The 18,775-nt window shown below is 35.1% G+C and overlaps 1 protein-coding gene across 13 annotated transcripts in view; it reads right to left on the bottom strand.

The window, feature by feature from the left end:
- The window catches only part of DOCK3 (dedicator of cytokinesis 3), a 726,815-nt gene that overhangs the window by 627,852 nt on the left and 80,188 nt on the right, over positions 1 to 18,775 (bottom strand). The gene's annotated exons all lie outside the window — the stretch shown is intronic.

Raw genomic sequence — 18,775 nt, 5'->3', positions numbered from 1 at the left:
TATCTATAGGTCTGATTATGTGCATAAAAAATCCAAAAGAATCTGGACAGATACTCATAACAAATATATGAAGATAGCAAGGTCACTAGATACCAGGTAATTTTTTTAAGTCTACATACTAACAATTACAAAATGAAACATTTTCCAATATGCCATTTATATCAATACCAAAAATGCCAAGTAGCTAGAAATACATCTCTTGAGTTATATAAAAGAAGTCTACACAAAATATTATAACATTAGAGATATTAAAAGGCTAACAAATGAAAGAATACATCATATTGATGAACTGGAAAATTCAATCCCATAAAAATATGAATTCCCCCCAAATTGGTCATTAGAGTCTATGCAATCCCACCTGATCTTTGGATTTGCTGAACTGGTCCCTTTACTGTAGAGTGCAAAGAGAGTATCAGTTCCAGAGTCTCAAATTCTTGCAAGCACCCACAAATTAACAATGAGACATATCTACAAATGCTAAAGTCAAAAGTATGTAACTCTAAGTTGAGTAAAACAACAATAAAATGCATGAATGCTTGAGAATTTAACATCACCAGGTAGTTCTAACAAATTCTTTATTGAGGCCTTTGCTATTAAATTTCAGTCCCAAGAGTATTTATAACTCATATCTCCTTAACCTTTGTCAATGACTGAAGAGAACATTAAAACTAACAACAGCCTTCATTGTTTTAAATTGGCCCTTGACTTCCCACCACACACAAAAATTAAGAGCTATATATAAAATTCTTTAGGAAAAATAGGAATAAAAGCTATACAACCTTGAATAAGAGCATGGTTTCTTAGGTGTAATATCAAGAGGTATTAAAATTAAAAATTGTGCTACAAAGGATAACATCAAGAAAGACCCAAGGAATAGCAAAAATACCAGTAAATAATATATTTCATAAGAGAATTATACCCAAAATATATAAAGAACTTTAATAACAATCAAAAGACAACTCAATTTTTTTTTATTGTAAACAAATGGGATACATGTTGTTTCTCTGTTTGTACATGGCGTAAAGGCATACCATTTGTGTAATCATAAATTTACATAGAGCAATGTTGTTAAGACAACTCAATTTTAAAACAAAGGATCTTAACGGACACTTCTTCCAAAGGTGATATACAATGAACAATGACACATGAAAAGATGTTCAACATTATTAGCCATTAATCAAAACCACAAGATACCACTTCATAACTACCAGGGTGACTATAATCAAAAAGACTAACAACAAAAGTATAAGTTATTATGGTTCAGATTTGAAGTATTCCCCAAAAGTTCCTAAGGCAGGAGGCAAAATTATTTTCAGAGATATAATCCAATCGGTGGATTAACCCATTTGATGGATTAATAATTTGAAAGAACTATTGTACTGAGTGATTACTGTAGACAGGTAGGGTGTGGCCAGAGGAGGTAGATCACTCTGGTAGATGTGATCTACACAGGTAGATGTGCCTTGAGAATTATATATTTTGTCCCTGGCTCCTCAAGCTCTCTTTTCTTTCTGGCTGCCCTGAACAGAGCAACTTTCCTCTGCCATACCATTCTGCCTCACCTCAGGCCCAAAGCAAGAGTTGACCAATCATGAACTGAGACCTCTGACACTGCGATCCCAAAATAAACTTTTCATCCTCTAAGTTTTTCTTCTCAGGTATTTTGATCACAGCAACAAAAATCTGACTAACAAGAGAAGATGTGTTGCTGTTGGGAATTTAAAACTCTCAAACTCTACACCTATTAAACTCTAACACCCCATTTCACTCTCACACTAGCCCTGACAACCATTTTTCTATTTTCTGTCTCAGATTTTGAGTTCTCTGGGAACATCGTAATAGTGGAAACATAAAAAACTTTCCTCTTGTGAATGGTTTCATTTATTTAGCATATTGTCTTCAAGGTTCACAAATGTACATGTCAAAATTTCTTCCTTTTTAAGACAGGATAATATTCCACTGCATGCATATGTCACATTTTGTGTGTGTGTGTGTGTGTGTGTGTGTGTGTGTGTGTTGCTGAGGATTGAACCCAGGGCCTTGTGCATGCGAGGCAAGCACTCTAACAACTGAGCTATATCCCCAGCATATGTCCATAGATACTTGAGTTTTTTTTACCCATTCATCTGTCCATAGATACTTGGGGTTGCTTTCAGTTTGGCTATTATATATAGTGTATCTCCTGAAGAAAACATTTTGACAGTTCTTCAAAAAACTGAACATAACTACCATTTAACCCAGCTTTTCCACTCCTAGGTATATGCCCAAGCAAACTGAAAACATATACTCACACAAAAAGTTGTACACAAATGTGCAAAACATAATCATTCGTAATAGCTATTATGGTTTAGATATGAGGTATCCCTCAAAAGCGCATATGTGAGATAATGCAAGAAACATCAGAAAAGATTAGGTTATGAGAGTCTTAACCTAATCAGTGAATTAATCCACTCATGAGATAAACTGGGTAGTAACCATAGGTAAGAAGGGTGTGGCAGGAGGAAGTGATTTGCTGGGGGAGCATCTGTGGTGAGGGGAATTGGTTTGTTCTCTCACGCTCTCTCTCTCGCTCTCTTCTCCACTTCCTGTTTGTCATGTCCTGAGCTGCTTTTCTCCTCCATGCCCTTCCACCATTATATTCTGCCTTACCTTGGGTCCAGGGCAAAAGAGTCAGCTGAATACAGACTGAGACCTCTGAAACCATGAGCCTCATATAAACTTTTCCTTCTCTGAAATTGTTCTTGTCACATCCTTTGGTCACGGTGGCAAAAAAAGCTGACTAAAACAATAACCAAACAAAGGAAACAAACTACATGTCCAATAACTGATGAATAGATGAATAAAATGTTCTGTTACAATGGAATATTATTCACCCAGAAAAAGAAAGAGTAGTGTTACATATAAGAAGATGAATAAACACTGAAAATCTATGCTAAGTTAAAGAAGGCAGACATGAAAGGCTACATTTTGTATGATTTCATACACAAAACATACAGAACAGGCAAATACATGCACAGAAAGTATATTGGTGATTGTTAGTGACTTTCAGGGCATAGGAGAAGAATCATTCTAAGGTGATAATAGTGTTCTGGTATTAGATAAAGTAGACACACAAACAACTTGAAAAAGCTAGAGAACAAATCACCTCAAACAAACCAAAATACATCAAAAACAAAATCCATTAAGACCACAGTGGAAGAAATGTCAGAGAAAGAGTTCATAATGTTCATAAATTGATCTGCATATTAAAGGACAATGTAAGGATAAAATAGAGGATGCAAAAGATCACTTCACTAAAGAGACAGAAATTCTGAAAAAAAAAAAAAGCAGAAATCCTTGAAATGAAGAAATCAATAAACCAAATCAAAAATTCATTGGAAAGGATCACCAGCAGACTAGGCCACTTGAAAGACAGTCTCAGGCAATGAAGACAAAATATATATTCTTGAAAATAAAGTTGACCATGGAGAAAAGATGTTAAGAGACCATGAACAGAACTTACAAGAAATATGGGATGTCATGAAAAGACCAAACTTAAGATTTATCAAGATAGACAAAGGCTTGGAGATATAAACCAAAGGAATACATAGTTTTTTCAATGAAATAAGGTCTGAAAAATTCCCAAACCTCCAGAACAAAATGAAAAATCAAATATGGGAAGCAAACAGGACCCCAAATATACACAATTAAAACAGACCTTCACCAAGGCACATTATTCTGAAAATGCTTAACATCTAGAATAAGGATAGAATTATACAGGCTTCCAGGGGAAAATGTAAAGTCACAATTAGAGGGAAACCAATTCAGAGCTCAACTGATTTTTTTCAACCCAGACACTTAAAGATAGGATATCATGGAATAACATATACCAAGCTCTCAAAGAAAATGGATGCCAACCAAGGATACTATACCCTGAAAAACTAAGCTTCAGATTTGATGATGAAATAAAAAGCTTCCATGATGAACAAAGTCAAAAGAATTCAAAAAAGCCTGCACTATAAAACATTCTCGATAAAATATTTCATGAATGGAAAATAAAAATGAAAACTAGCAAAGGGAGGAACCACACTAGAAGAATAGTCAAGACAGAAGTTGTTTCAAATTAAAAACCAGAAATAATTCAAATTGACAGGGAATAAGAATCATTTATCAGTAAGGACGTTGGATGTAAATGGTCAAACTCATCAATCAAAAGACATAGATGGGTAGATTGAATGCAAAAACAAGACCCAACAATATGCTAGCTCCAAGAGACTTACCTCATAGGCAAAACATCCAAAGACTGAGAATAAAAGGATGGGAAAAAATGTACCATTCACATGGATCTCACAAACAAGCAGGAGTTTCCAGCCTCATATTAATAAATTGAACTTCAAGTCAAGTTTAATCAGAAGAGGCAAAAAAGGCCATTTCACACTACTTAAGGGAACATCAGTAAGATATAACAATCTTAAGTAAGCCCCAAATAATAAAATATCTACATACATCAAACACTCACAACTCAATAATCAAATACATCACAACACAATAATACCGGGTAATTTCAACATGCCTCTCTCACCAAATGATAGATCTTAAAAACAAAAACTAAATAAACCAGCTATGGAACTAAAAAATGTAATTAATTACTTAGATTATATGGACATATATAGAACATTTCATCCATCAACAAATGAATACACTTTCTTCTCAGCAGTACATGGATCCTTCTATAAAATAGACCACATATTAGGCCATAAAGCAACTCTGAGTGAAATACAAAAAATAGAGAAAATAACTTGCATTTTATTATATCATAATGGGATGAAGTTAGGAATTAACAAATATATAAAAACAAAAGCAACTCTAACATATGAAGACTAAATAATACACTACTGAATGACCAATGAATGCTGAAGAAATCAGGGATGAAATAAAAAAATACTTAAGAGGTAAATGAGAACTGTGACACAACATATCAAAATTTCTAGGACACTAGGAAGGTGATTCTAAGAGGAAAATTCATTGCATTGAGCTCATTCATTAAAAGACAGAAAATCAACAAATAATTTTACATCTCAAAGTCCTAGAAAAAGAATAAATCAACAACAAAAGCAGCAGAGGACAGAAAATAATTAAAAAGTGTCAAAATCAATTAAATTGAAAAAAATTTTTCAAAAACTCCACAAAACAAAACTTTGGTTCTTTTGAAAAAGTACACGAAATTCATAAACCCTTACCCATGCTAACAAAGAAAAAGAGAGAGAGAGCCCAAATTACTAAAATTTGTGATGAAAAAGGAAATATTATCATAAATACCACTGAAATACAGACAATAATCAGAAGCTACTTTGAAAATCTATACTCCAAATAGAAAATCATGAAGGCATCAACCAATTTCTAGAGACATGTGACCTACCCAAATTGAATCAAGAGGACATAAAATTTAAATAGATCAATTTCAAGCAATGAAATTGAAAATGCCATCGGAAGCCTACCAACCAAGAAAAACCCAGGACCAGATGAGGATTCTCAGCTGAGTTCTACAAGACCTTCAAAGAAGACTTTACACCAATCCTCCTCCAATTATTTCATGAAATAGAAAAGGACAGAACCCTTCCAAACTCATTTCCATGAAGCTAGTATCACAGTGATACCAAAACCAGACAAAGACACATCAAGGAAAGAAAACTTCAGACCAATATCCCTGATGAACATTGATGCAAAAATTATCAATAAAATACTGGCAAAACGCATACAAAAACACATTAAAAGTATACTGCACCACGATCAACTGGGGTTCATTCCAGGGATGCAAGGTTGGTCCAACATACAAAATCAATAAATGTAATTTGCCACATCAATAGAATTAAAGACAAGAATCACATGATTATCTCAATAATGCAGAAAAAGCAGCTGACAAAAGCCAGCATCTATTCATATGCAAAACACTAGGAAAACTAGAGATAGTAGAAACCCCTGAGCATTGTAAAAGCTATATATTCTAAACCTGTAGCTAACATCATTCTGAATGAAGAAAAACTGAAAGCATTCCCTCTAAAAATTGGAACAAGACAGGGATGCCCTCTTTCACCACTCCTAATCAACAGTCCTTGAAACCCTAGCCAGAGCAGTTATACAAAAGAAAGAAATTAAAGGGATGCAAATAGGAAAAGAAGTTTATTTATTTGGTATCTTTTTATTAATGTATAAACTCAATGCTGTGAACTTTCTTCTTAGAACCACCTTCAAAGCATCCCAAAGATTTTGATATTGTGTATCACTATTCTCATTTACCTCTAAGTATTTTTTTTATTTCTCCCATGATTTATTCCGCTATTCATTCATCATTCAAAAGTATATTTTTATATCTCCAGGTTTTAGAGTGGGTTCTATTTTATTCGTATCATTGATTTCTAATTTCCTTCCATTATGATCTGATACAATGCAAGGTATTTTCTCTGGGTTTTTGTATTAAATAAGAATGTACATCATGGCCTAAATGTGGAGTATTTTATAAATTGTTCCATGTGCTGCTGAGAAAAAAGTGTATTGAGTCCTTGGTGGATGAAATATTCTATATGTATAGTGAAGTCTAAATAATTAATTATATTTATAATTCTCTAACTTCTTTAGTTTTTGTTTGGAAGAGCTAGCAAGTGATAAGAGAGGAATGTTAAACCCAATATTATTTTGTGGTGGTCTTTGTGATTCTTAATATTCAGAAAGTTTTTTATGACATACATAGATGCTCCATTGTTTGGGGCATAAATATTTGGGATCATTATTTCTTGTTGTTGTATGATTCCCTTCAGCAGTATTAAATGACCTTCCTGGGCTCTTCTGATTAACTTTGGGATGAAACTGTTTTACCTGATATGAGACTACAAATCCCTGCTTGTTTAGATCCATGGGAATAATGTTCCTTCCCCGCACCCCCATCTTTTCACCTTCAACCTGTGGATGTCTTTGCCTATGAGGTGAGTCCCTTGGAGACAGCATATTGTTGGGTCTAGTTTTTTAATCCAATCTGCCAGTTTATGACTTTTGACTTTAGAGTTAAGATGTTATTATTGAGAGATGAATTTATTTCCTGTCATTTTGATTTATTTCTAATGTTTAAATAGGATTCAGTTCTCCTTTGAGTGACTATTCCTCTAATGTAGTTCCCCCCTTTGTTGGTTTTTCAGGTTGTTTTTAATACTTTTTAGTTGTTGATAGTCCTTTATTTTATTTATTTTTATGTGGTGCTAAGGATTGAACCCAATGCCTCACACATGTGAGGCAAGCACTCTAACACTGGGCTACAGTCCCTGCCCTCACTTTTATTTTTTACTTCTTCATGAAATATTTTATTGAGATGTTGTGATGCAGGCTTTCTAGTTTTGAATTATTTTAACTTTTGTTTATCATGAAATGTTTCAATTTATCTTCAAGTCTTAAGCTTAATTCTGTTGAGTACCATATTCTTGGCTGGCATCCATTTTCTTTCAGAGCTTGGTATCTACTATTTATTCCAAGACCTCCTAGCTTTTAGGGTCTTGGTTGAAAAAGAAGTTCAGATTCAGATTGGCTTATCTCTAAATGTGGCCAGTCCTTTTTCTCTAGCATCTTTTAAATTTCTATCCTTTTTTCAGTGTTAGGCTCTTTCATAATTATGTATAATTTTGGATGTTTGAGGTCCTATATTCTTCCTTTCCAGTTCTTTCTTAACATTTGGGAAATTTTCTGATATTATTTCACTGAAAAGATAGTGTAATTCTTTGGTTTGTATTTCAGAGCCTTCATCTATCCCAGTGAATCTTAAATTTGGCCTTTTAATGTTATCCAGTATTTCCTGAATATACTCTGCATGGTCTCCTAACATATTCTGTCTATGGTAAAACTTTATTTTCAAGATTATACTTTGTGTTTGAGACCTGAAAACCTCCCTTCAAAATGGACTAGTTTATTGGTGATGCTTTCCATTGATTTTAGTTTGGTTTATTGATTCTTTCATTTTGAGGACTTGATTGAATCTTTTTCAGAATCTCTATATCCTTAATGAAGTAATTTTACACTTCTTGTATTTTCTCTATTATTTCACTCCTTACATCATTTTGTAGCTCATAGAATAGTTTACGAACTTTCTAAATTTCTTCTCTGGCATATCCTCCACTGTGGTGTCAATGAAGTCTATTGTTGAAACATTTTGGGTTGTTCGAGATACACTGTTCCCTTGCTTTTTCATATTATTTGTATGTCTGCCCATCTATCAGTGTGGTTCTGAAGCAGCAACTTTCTAACATGTGAACTTGTAACCTGAAAGTTTCCAGTACCCCATAGTTTATGGGGAGGCAAATAATATCAACAACCAATGCAAACAACATACAGCATTAAACTTAATTCCCACTATGGCATCTACAATGTTAATTCACACATGCACAAAAAAAAAAAAAAAAAAAACCCAAAAAATTAGGGTTATCAATTGCCATCATTAAAAACAATAAGTAAGCCTGTATTACATCTGGTATTAAATCAAACAAAAGGTGTCAAATATGGCATCAACAGCAATAATAAATGCAACAGTATGACTAATGGGGGCAAGTGCTCTATAAACCTATTAGTGCTGAAAGTCTTAAGAATAGAGTTAATTAAAAGAAAATAAATAGCTAGCAAAGAGTTCATACTTCAAAAGGTAAACAGAATGCAGAAGAGAGGTATAATGTGATGGTTATAAAAAAGGAAGACAAATAGAAGTAAAAAATTAAAGTAAGAGTTAACTTAAAGTGAGAACAACAGAATTTGGCTGTTAGAAGAAAGAGAAACAAGAGAACCAGAAAAATGCCAAACAGTACAAAACTAAACCAAAATATACTACTCAAAACTTCTAAACCTCAAAAGAAAAGGAAAGAAAAAATTACTACATTTTTTATTAAATGCTACAAATAAGAAAAAAGAAACAAATATGTATATACATATTTCTATGAACCAATCATCACACGCACACAGGAGAAAGAAAAAAGAAAAAAAAAAGAGATTCTTACCAAAAAATTAAGGAATCATTTTCACTGAGATGGTCAAAATTATCAGTGAGAATATATATTCACAATCTATGCTCCACTATCTTTCCATTTCTTCTTGAGCAATGTACTAAGCATGAGAGTAAGGGCCAATGGAATGTTAAACCCTTCCTCTTTTTGTGTTACTCACCAAGTTGCTAGTTAGGAGTTCAAAAATCCTCAACTTCCTTGACTAGTTTCAAGAACTATATTGAATAGAAGTGGTGAAATTGGACATACTCGTCTTGTTCCTGATTTTAAGGGAAAGATTTTAGTTTTTCTTCAATCAGTATGATAAGTTCCTTCTAGTTTCTCCAGTGTTTTTAACATGAATGGTTGCTGTATTTTATCAAAGGTCTTTTCTGCATCTATTGAGATGACCATATGATTCTTGTTCTTAATTCTATTTAGTGGTGAATTACATTTACTGATTTGTGTATACTGAACCAGTTGTGCATCCCTGGAATAAAGCAAACTTAATCATGGTGTATTATCTTCTTAATATTTTTTTAATGAGGTTTGCTAATATTTTATTAAGAATTTTTCCATGTATAGTCAGTGACACTACATGGAAAACTACTCTGCAATATTCCTAGATCATTGTCTGGTTTTGGCATATTATGGTTTAGATATGAGGTGCCCCCGACAAGAGATCAGGTATAAAACAATACAAGGTTGAGAGGATCCAAGATGGTGAACTAGAGGGAGGCTGCATTCCTTGTCACTCTGTAACTCGGGTCTCACTCAGAGGATATCTGTTTCTTGATGAGGCAGTTTTTGCTACTTATTGATTGATCCCCTGCTGTTTATCCCATTTGTCTACTGTGATCACCTGCAGTCTGCCAGCATATTGACTACTTTTTGAATGCAGATCGCTCACTGTCAGGGGCCTATCATCCACCATTTGCCTGCCTCCTGCCTGTCCATCACCTGCCTTTCACCTATCCATCACCCACCACCCGAGGTTCACCTCCCAATCATCTGACAGCAGTCAGCAAACTAGAGGGAGGCTAGTGGAACGCCAGCTGCCTGCTGCTGCCTGAAAGTTCACTATCACAGGACCTGCAGATTTGGATACACATAACTGCCACCATTTTGAGACAACAGCCAGGCCCCGCAGGACCTTTGGCCAGACTGAGCCCCGTCTCCATGATCCCTCAGCCCCGACTGATCACTCTCTGCTTCCGGGGCCCTCACATCGACTGCTCCCCTGCCACCAGAACCTCCAGACCGAATGACTGCACCCTAACACCAGGACGCCCAGACTGACTGACTGACTGTACTCTGCCTCCAGGATCCCGCAACCAGATCGAACACACCCCACCTCTAGAACCCCTGCACAACCACAACCCACCTCCAGGACCTCCAGCCAACCACACCCACACCCCAAGTAGCAGCTCCCCATTTGCCAACACATTTGGAAGCCACACCGACCATCTTGGATAATCCTGGAAGCTGTATCTCCATCATTAGGTGGTGCAAATCCCATCCTGAGATGGCTGCTGAGACTCGAAGCTCAGTGTAAGGTACCTCTCATACGTTAGGCTACTGAAGACTGGAAGGTTTGAATACTATATGACTGTTGTAGTGTAGATTTTCCTTTTTCTCCTTGTTGAAAATTTTTCAGTTTTTATTTATTTATTTTCTTGCTCTCTTTTCCTTTTGTTTACCTGTTCCCGCAGAGTCTCTTTCTCCCTTTTCACATACTAACAACCAATATCTTTTGATTACACTCTCACTCTATTATCTAGAACTTCTATATATTCTTTTCTTATCCCATTAACAGCTACATCCTACACCCCACCACAACCACTTTGTCCTCTATTACAAACTGCAGACCTTATTGCATATTTGTTATACTGAAGATAATAATTGAACTCATTCTGTTTATTTTAACTATATTGTTAATGTCTTCATACGGGCTATTTTGTCTAGGGTTGCATACTGTCTGAATTGGGCACTGCTGATATTGATCTCACACATAAAGAAAAGATTTTGGAAACCTATAGGGCCACTATAAGCCTATAGGGAAGAAACTGCAATACCCCAGATCTGCACTGCTAGAGGGGAAGATACATAAACAACATGAAAAAACAAGGGAAGAAAATGATCCAAACAAATCTAGATTCTATATTAATAGAATCCAATGATAGTATGTTAGAAGAAATGTCAGAAAAGGACTTGAGATTATACATGATTAAGATGATTCGCAAAGGATGATTTAAAAGAGCACATGCAGGTAATGAATGCTCATACCAATAAGCACTTGAAAGAGCAACTGCAGGAAGCAAAAGATCATTTCAACAAAGAGATAGAGCTTCTCAAAAAAATTAAAAAAAAACAAATGAAAATCCTTGAAATGAAGTAAACAATAAACCAAATAAAAAACTTAATGGAAAGCATCACCAAAAGACTAGTCCACATGGAAGACAGAACTTCAGACATTGAAGACAAAAATTTAATCTTGAAAAAAAAGTTGCCCAAACAGAGAAGATGGTAAGAAATCATGAACAGAATCTCCAAGAATTATGGATCATGAAAAGACCAAATTTAAGAATTATTGGGATTGAGGAAGGCACAGAGATACAACCCAAAGGAATGAACAACCTATTCAATGAAATAATATCAGAAAGTTTCTGATGAAAACTATCAGCAATGCGAAGAGAGAGCCTACAGAGTGGGAGAATATCTTTGCCACTCATACTTCAGATAGAGCACTAATTTCCAGAATCTATAAAGAACTCAAAAAACTCTACACCAAGAATACAAATAACCCAATCAACAAATGGGCTAAGGAAATGAACAGACACTTCACAGAAGAAGATGTACAAGCAATTAACAGATATATGAAAAAATGTTCAACATCTTTAGTAATAAGAGAAATGCAAATCAAAACTACCCTAAGATTCCATCTCACCCCAATTAGAATGGCGATTATCAAGAACACAAGCAACAATAGGTGTTGGAGAGGATGTGGGGAAAAAGGTACACTCATACATTGCTGGTGGGACTGCAAATTAGTGCAGCCACTCTGGAAAGCAGTGTGGAGATTCCTTAGAAAACGTGGAACGGACCTACCATTTGACCCAGCTATCCCACTCCTTGGCCTATACCCAAAGGACTTAAAATCAGCACACTACAGAGATACAGCCACATCAATGTTCATAGCGGCTCAATTCACAATAGCCAGACTATGGAACCAACCTAGATGCCCTTCAATTGATGAATGGATAAAGAAACTGTGGTATATATATACAATGGAATACTACTCAGCTATAAAGAATAATAAAATTATGGCATTTGCAGGCAAATGGATGAAATTGGAGAATATCATGTTAAGTGAGATAAGCCAATCTCAAAAATCCAAAAGAGGAATGATCTCACTGATAAGCGGATGATGACACTTAATGGGGGGTGGGAGTGGGACAAGAATGGCGGAAGGAGGGACTGTATAGAGGGAAAGGAGAGGTGGGAGGGGTGGGGGAGAAGGAAAAAATAAGGGAATGAATCAAACAACATTACTTTATGTAAATATATGAATATGCAAATGGTATGCTGTTACTCCATGTACAAAGTGAAACAACATGTATCCCATTTGTTTACAATAAAAATAAATATAAAAAAAAGAATTTACAAATAGAAAGCCTGCGCTACAGAATGTTCTCAACAAAATATTCTATGAGGAGGAAATGAAAAACAACAATGGAGGTCAGCAAAGGGAGGAACTAGCTTAGAGAAAAACCCACTCAAAGGAGAAACCAAGCCAAGTTAAAGACCAAAAATAAGCCCAAATGACTGGGAATACAAATCATATCTCAATAATCATATCTCAATAATAACCCTGAACATTAATGGCCTAAACTCATCAATCAAAAGTCATGGACAGGCAGAATGGATTAAAAAGAAGACCTAACAATATGCTACCTTCAACAGACTCATCTCATAGGGAAAAAATATCCACAGACTAAAGGTGAAAGGATGGGAAAAAACTTAACATGCACACGGACTCAGTACAAAAGCAGGAGTTGCCATCCTTACTTCAGATAAAGTGGACTTCAAGCCAAAGTTAGTCAGATGGGATAAAGAAGGACATTTCATATTGCTAGAGGGAAACATAAATCAGGAAGACATAACGATCATAAATATTTATGCCCCAAACAACGGTGCATCCCTGTACATCAAACAAATCCTTTCTCAATTCCAGGAATCAAATAGACCAAAACACAATAATTCTGGGTGACTTTAACACACCACTGTCACCACTGGATAGATCTTCCAAACAAAAACTAAACAAAGACACAACAGAACTCAGTAACACAAACAATAACCTAGACTTAACAGATATATAAATATATTCCATCCATGAACAAGCGAATACACTTTATCTCAGCAGCACGTGGAACCTTCTCGAATATAGACCATATGTTAGAAAATGCAAAACAATAGAGATACTGCTTTGTGTTCTATCAGATCATAATGGACTGAGAGTAGAAATCAATGACAAAATAAAAAACAGAAATTACTCCAACACCTGGAGACTAATAATATGCTACTGAATGAAACATGGATAACAGAAAACATCAGGGAGGAGATTAAAAAAAAAATTCTTAGAAGTCAATGAGAACAATGATACAACACATCAAAATCTCTGGGACACTATGAAAGCAGTACAAAGAGGAAAATTCAATCCATGGATGCATTCAGGAAAAGAATAAAAAGTCAACAACTAAATGACCTAACATTACAGATCAAAGCCCTAGAAAAAGAAGAACAGAACAACACCTAAAGTAGTAGAACACAGGAAATAATTAAAATCAGAGCTGAAATCAATGAAATTGAAACAAAAGAAACTATTCAAAAAATTAACAAAACAAAAAGTTGGTTCTTTGAAAAAGTAAACAAAATAGGAAAACCCTTAGCCACACTAACAAAGAGGAGAGAGAAAACTCAAATTACTAAAATTTGTGATGAAAACGGAAATATCATGACAGACACCACCACTGAGATACAGAACATAATGAGAAGCTACTTTGAAAATCTATATTCCAACAAAATAGAAAATACCAAAGACATTGACGAATTTCTAGAGACATATGCTCCTCCCAAACTGAACCAGGAGGACATACACAATTTAAACAGATCAATATCAAGCAATGAAATAGAAGAAGCCATTAAAAATCTACCATCCATGAAAAGCCCAGGACCAGATGGATTCTCAGCCGAGTTCTACAAGACCTTCAAAGAAGAACTCATTCCAATACTTCTCAAAGTATTCCAGGAAATAGACAAGGAGGGTACCCTACCAAACTCATTCTATGAAGCTAATATCACCCTCATACCCAAAATCAGGAAAAGACACATCAAGGAAAGAAAATTTTAGACCAGTGTCCTTGATGAATATAGATGCAAAGATCCTTAACAAAAGACTGGCAAAATGTATCCAAAAACATAGTAAGAAAATTATGCAACACGATCAAGTGGGGTTCATCCCTAGAATGCAAAGATGGTTTAACATCTGTAAATCAATAAACGTAATCCATCATGTCAATACACTTAAGGATAAGAACCATATAGTCATCTCAACTGACACAGAAAAAGTGTTTGGCAAAATACAACACCCCTTCATGCTCAAAACACTAGAAAAAATAGGGATAGTAGGAACATACCTGAACATTGTAAAGGCTATTTATGCTAAGCCCACAGCCAACATCATTCTTAATGGAGAAAACCTGAAACCATTCCCTTTAAAAATGGGAACAAGACAGGGAATGCCCTCTTTCACCACTTCTATTCAACATCATACTCAAAATATTGGCCACAGAAATTAGACAGACTAAAGAAATTAAAGGAATGCAAATAGGAAAAGAGGAACTTAAGCTGTCACTATTTGCTGATGACATGATTCTCTATTTAGAGGATCCAAAAAACTCCTCCAGAAAACTTCTAGACCTCATCAATGAATTCAGCAAAATAGCATGTTATAAAATCAACACACATAAATCTAAAGCATTTTTATACATAAACGATGAAAATCTGAAAGGGAAATGAGGAAAACATCTCCATTCTCAATAGCCTCAAAAAAATAAACTACTTGGAATCCATCTAACCAAAGAGGTAAACGATCACTAAAATGAAAACAATAAAACATTGAAGAAAGAAATTGAGGAAGACCTTAGAAGATGGAAAGATCTCCCATGTTCTTGTATAGGCAGAATTAATATTATGAAAATAGCCATACTTCCAAAGGCACTATACAGATTTAATGCAATTTCAATTAAAATCCCTATGACATTTCTCATAAAACAAAAAAGCAATCATGAAATTCATCTGAAAGAACAAAAGACCCAGAATAGCCAAAGCAATCCTGGGCAGGAAGAGTGATGCAGGCGGCATCACTATACCAGACCTTAAACTCTACTATAGGGCAATAGTAACAAAAACAGCATGGTACTGGCACCAAAATAGACAGGTAAATCAATGGTACAGGATAGAAGACACAGAGACATACCCACATAAGTACATTAACCTCATACTAGACAAGGGTGCCAAACACTTACAATGGAGAAAAGATAGCCTCTTCAACCTATGGTGCTGGGAAAACTGGAAATTCATATGCAGTAAAATGAAACTAAACCCTTATCTCACCCTGTACAAAACTCAACTTAATATGGATCAAGGATCTAGGAATTAGACCTGAGACCCTTCACCAAATAGAAGAAAAAGTAGGCCCGAATCTCCATCATGTTGGCTTAGGACCAGACTTCCTTAACAAGACCCCCATAGCACAAGAAAAAAAAAGCAAGAACAATAAATGGGATAGATCCAAACTAAAAAGTTTTTCCTCAGCACAGAAAACAATCAATAAGGTGAAAAGAGAGCCCACAGAATGGGATAAAATCTTTTCCACACACACTTCAGACAGAGCATTCATCTCCATGGTTTATAAAGAACTTAAAAAACTTTGCACCCAAAATACAAAGAACCCAATCAATAAATGGTCTAAGGAAATGAGCAGACACTTCACAGAAGAAGATATACAAGTGATCAACAAATATATGAAAAAGTGCTCATCATCCCTGGTAATTAGAGTAATGGAAATTAAAACCACCCTAAGATTTCATCTAACTCCAATTAGAATGGCTATTTTCAAGAACACAAGCAAAAATAAGTGTTGGCATGAATGTGGGGGAGAAAGGCACATTCATACATTGCTGGTGGAGTTGTAAATTGGTACAGTCACTCTGGAAATCAGTATGGAGATTCCTCAGAAAGCTTGGAATGGACCCACCATTTGACCCAGCTATCCCACTCCTCGGTTTATACCCAAAGGACTTAAAATCAGCATACTACAGTGATACATTCACATCAATGTCCATAGCAGCTCAATTCACAGTAGCTAGATTGTGGAACCAACCCAGATGCCCTTCAATTGATGAATGGATAAAGAAACTGTGGTATATATACACAATGGAATATGACTCAGCCATAAAGAAGAATAAAATTATGGTATTTGCTGGTAAATGGATGAAGCTGGAAAATATCATGCTAAGTGAAACAGGCCAAGCCCAAAACAACCAAAGGCTGAATGTTTTCTCTGATAAGTGCATGACCATATATAATGATGGGGGTGGCAGGGGGAAGAGAAGAATGAAGGAACTTTGGAAGGAAGAAATTTATTGGAGCATAAATTTTCAAAAAGGGGTGGGAGGGGGTGGGAATGGAAAAACAGTAGAATGAAACAGGCAGTATTACCCTATATATATGTATGATTACATGAATGGCATGAATATACATTGTGTACAACAACAGAAATGAAAAGCTGTATCCCATTTGTGTACAATGAATCAAAATGTGTCTGTAAAAATAAAAAATATTTTAATTAAAAAAAAAACAATGCAAGGTTTAGAGGTGGAATGATGGGATTATGAGAGTCTTAACCCAATCAGTAAATTAATCCCCTGATAGGGATTAACTGGGTGGTAATGGTAGAGAGGTTGGGTACAGTGGAGGAGGTGGATCCCTAGGGGTGTTCCTTTGGGCTTTATATGTTGTCCTTGTTGAGCAGAGCTCGCTCTCTCACTCGCTTGCTCTCACTCTCTCTGCTTCCTAGTGCCATGTTTCCAGTAGCCTTCCTCTGCCATATCTCAGGCCCCATGAAATGGAGTCAGCCATCTATGGACTGAGATTTCTGATGAGTCTCCAAATAATCCTTTTCTCCTCTAATTGTTCTTCTCATGTCTTTTGGTAATAGCAACAAAAACGCTGACTAAAACATGTTAGAAGATGTTTGGGGGTATTCCTTCCCTTTTAATTTTATGGAATAATTTGAGGAAGATTAGGATTAGTTCTTTAAAAGCCTGGTGAGAACTGCTGAGAATCCATCTGGTCCTGTACTTTTCTTTTTTGGTAGGCTTTTACTTGATGTTTCAATTCCATTACTTGATATTGGTTTCTTTAGCCCTTCTAAATCTTCCTGGTCCCTTTGGGGCAAGTCATGTGCATTTAGAAATCTGTCAATGTCATCTAGATTTTGCAGTTTATTGGAGCATAAATTTTCAAAATTGTTTCTAATGATCCTCTGGATTTCAGAAGTGTCTGTGGTAATATCTTCTTTTATGGGAGATAATAATTCTTACTGTGGAACAAATACAGGGCATTCAATGCATAGAGAATCAAGCCAGTCAACAAATTATGGTACTGTTATATTCTTAAAACTAATCTTGCAAAGAGAAATTTCCAAGTATGCTTACCTTATAAGATGGAAAGATCTACGCTAAGTCTGATTGATAATAAAGATGCTTTAAATAATTTATTTTATAAATCTTAAAGGAGATGTGATTAAAGGTCTATCTTTTCTTGGCTTTTGCTCCTGAACACTAACATCTTAGCAAGTGACCAACATGATGGTTTAAAAGAATAAATGTTGGTAAATAACTGAAGCACAGAAACATTAATATCCACTGTTTACCACCATGTTATTTTAAATAGAAGTGACACGTATACTTGCTTGAAAGAGCCTTTGACCAAAACAAAGTAACATCTGTTATTTGTAAATTTTCTTGTTCTAAAGAAAGCAGTTATGTTCTATGGATGTAAATTATGTTAAAAAAAGTATTAATTTCAAAAAAGAAGATATAACACTTTTAAGTATAAATACACCAAATGTCAGAGCCCCAAGTTTTATAAAACAAATACTGCAGGACATAAAGAGAGATAATCCCTAATACAATAATTATGGGTACCTTCAACACCTACTCAGGAACAGATAAATCTTCAAAACAAAAAGTGAACAAGAGACATCAGAGTTAAATTACATTATAAATCATATGGATTTAATAGACATCCACAGACTACTTCATAAAATAGCTGCAGAGTACACATCCGTGTTTTCATCAGCACATGAAACTTTCTCCAAAATAGATCACATTTTAGGCCATAAAGTAAATCTTAACAAATACAAAAAAAGAAGAAATAATTTCATATCATGAGACCGGAAGTGAAACTAGAAATCAACAGCTAAAGAAAATGCAGAAAATACATAAATACATACTAAACAATACACTTTCAAATGAGTAGTGGATCAAAGAAATCAAGGGGAAACTTAAAAATTCCTAGAATTAAATGAAAATACATATACCAGAACCTGTGGAACACAATGAAAGCAGTAATATACGAAAGGGAATAATTAATTTCCAAGATATATAAAGAACTCAAAAAAACTTAACACCAAAAGAAAACCAAATAACCCAAACAAT

The sequence above is a fragment of the Sciurus vulgaris genome, assembly GCF_902686455.1.
Source record: "Sciurus vulgaris genome assembly, chromosome: 10".
NCBI classification, from domain to species: Eukaryota; Metazoa; Chordata; class Mammalia; order Rodentia; family Sciuridae; genus Sciurus; species Sciurus vulgaris.
Note: the sequence above shows the minus strand (reverse complement) of the source record. Positions and strands in the feature narration are given on the sequence as shown.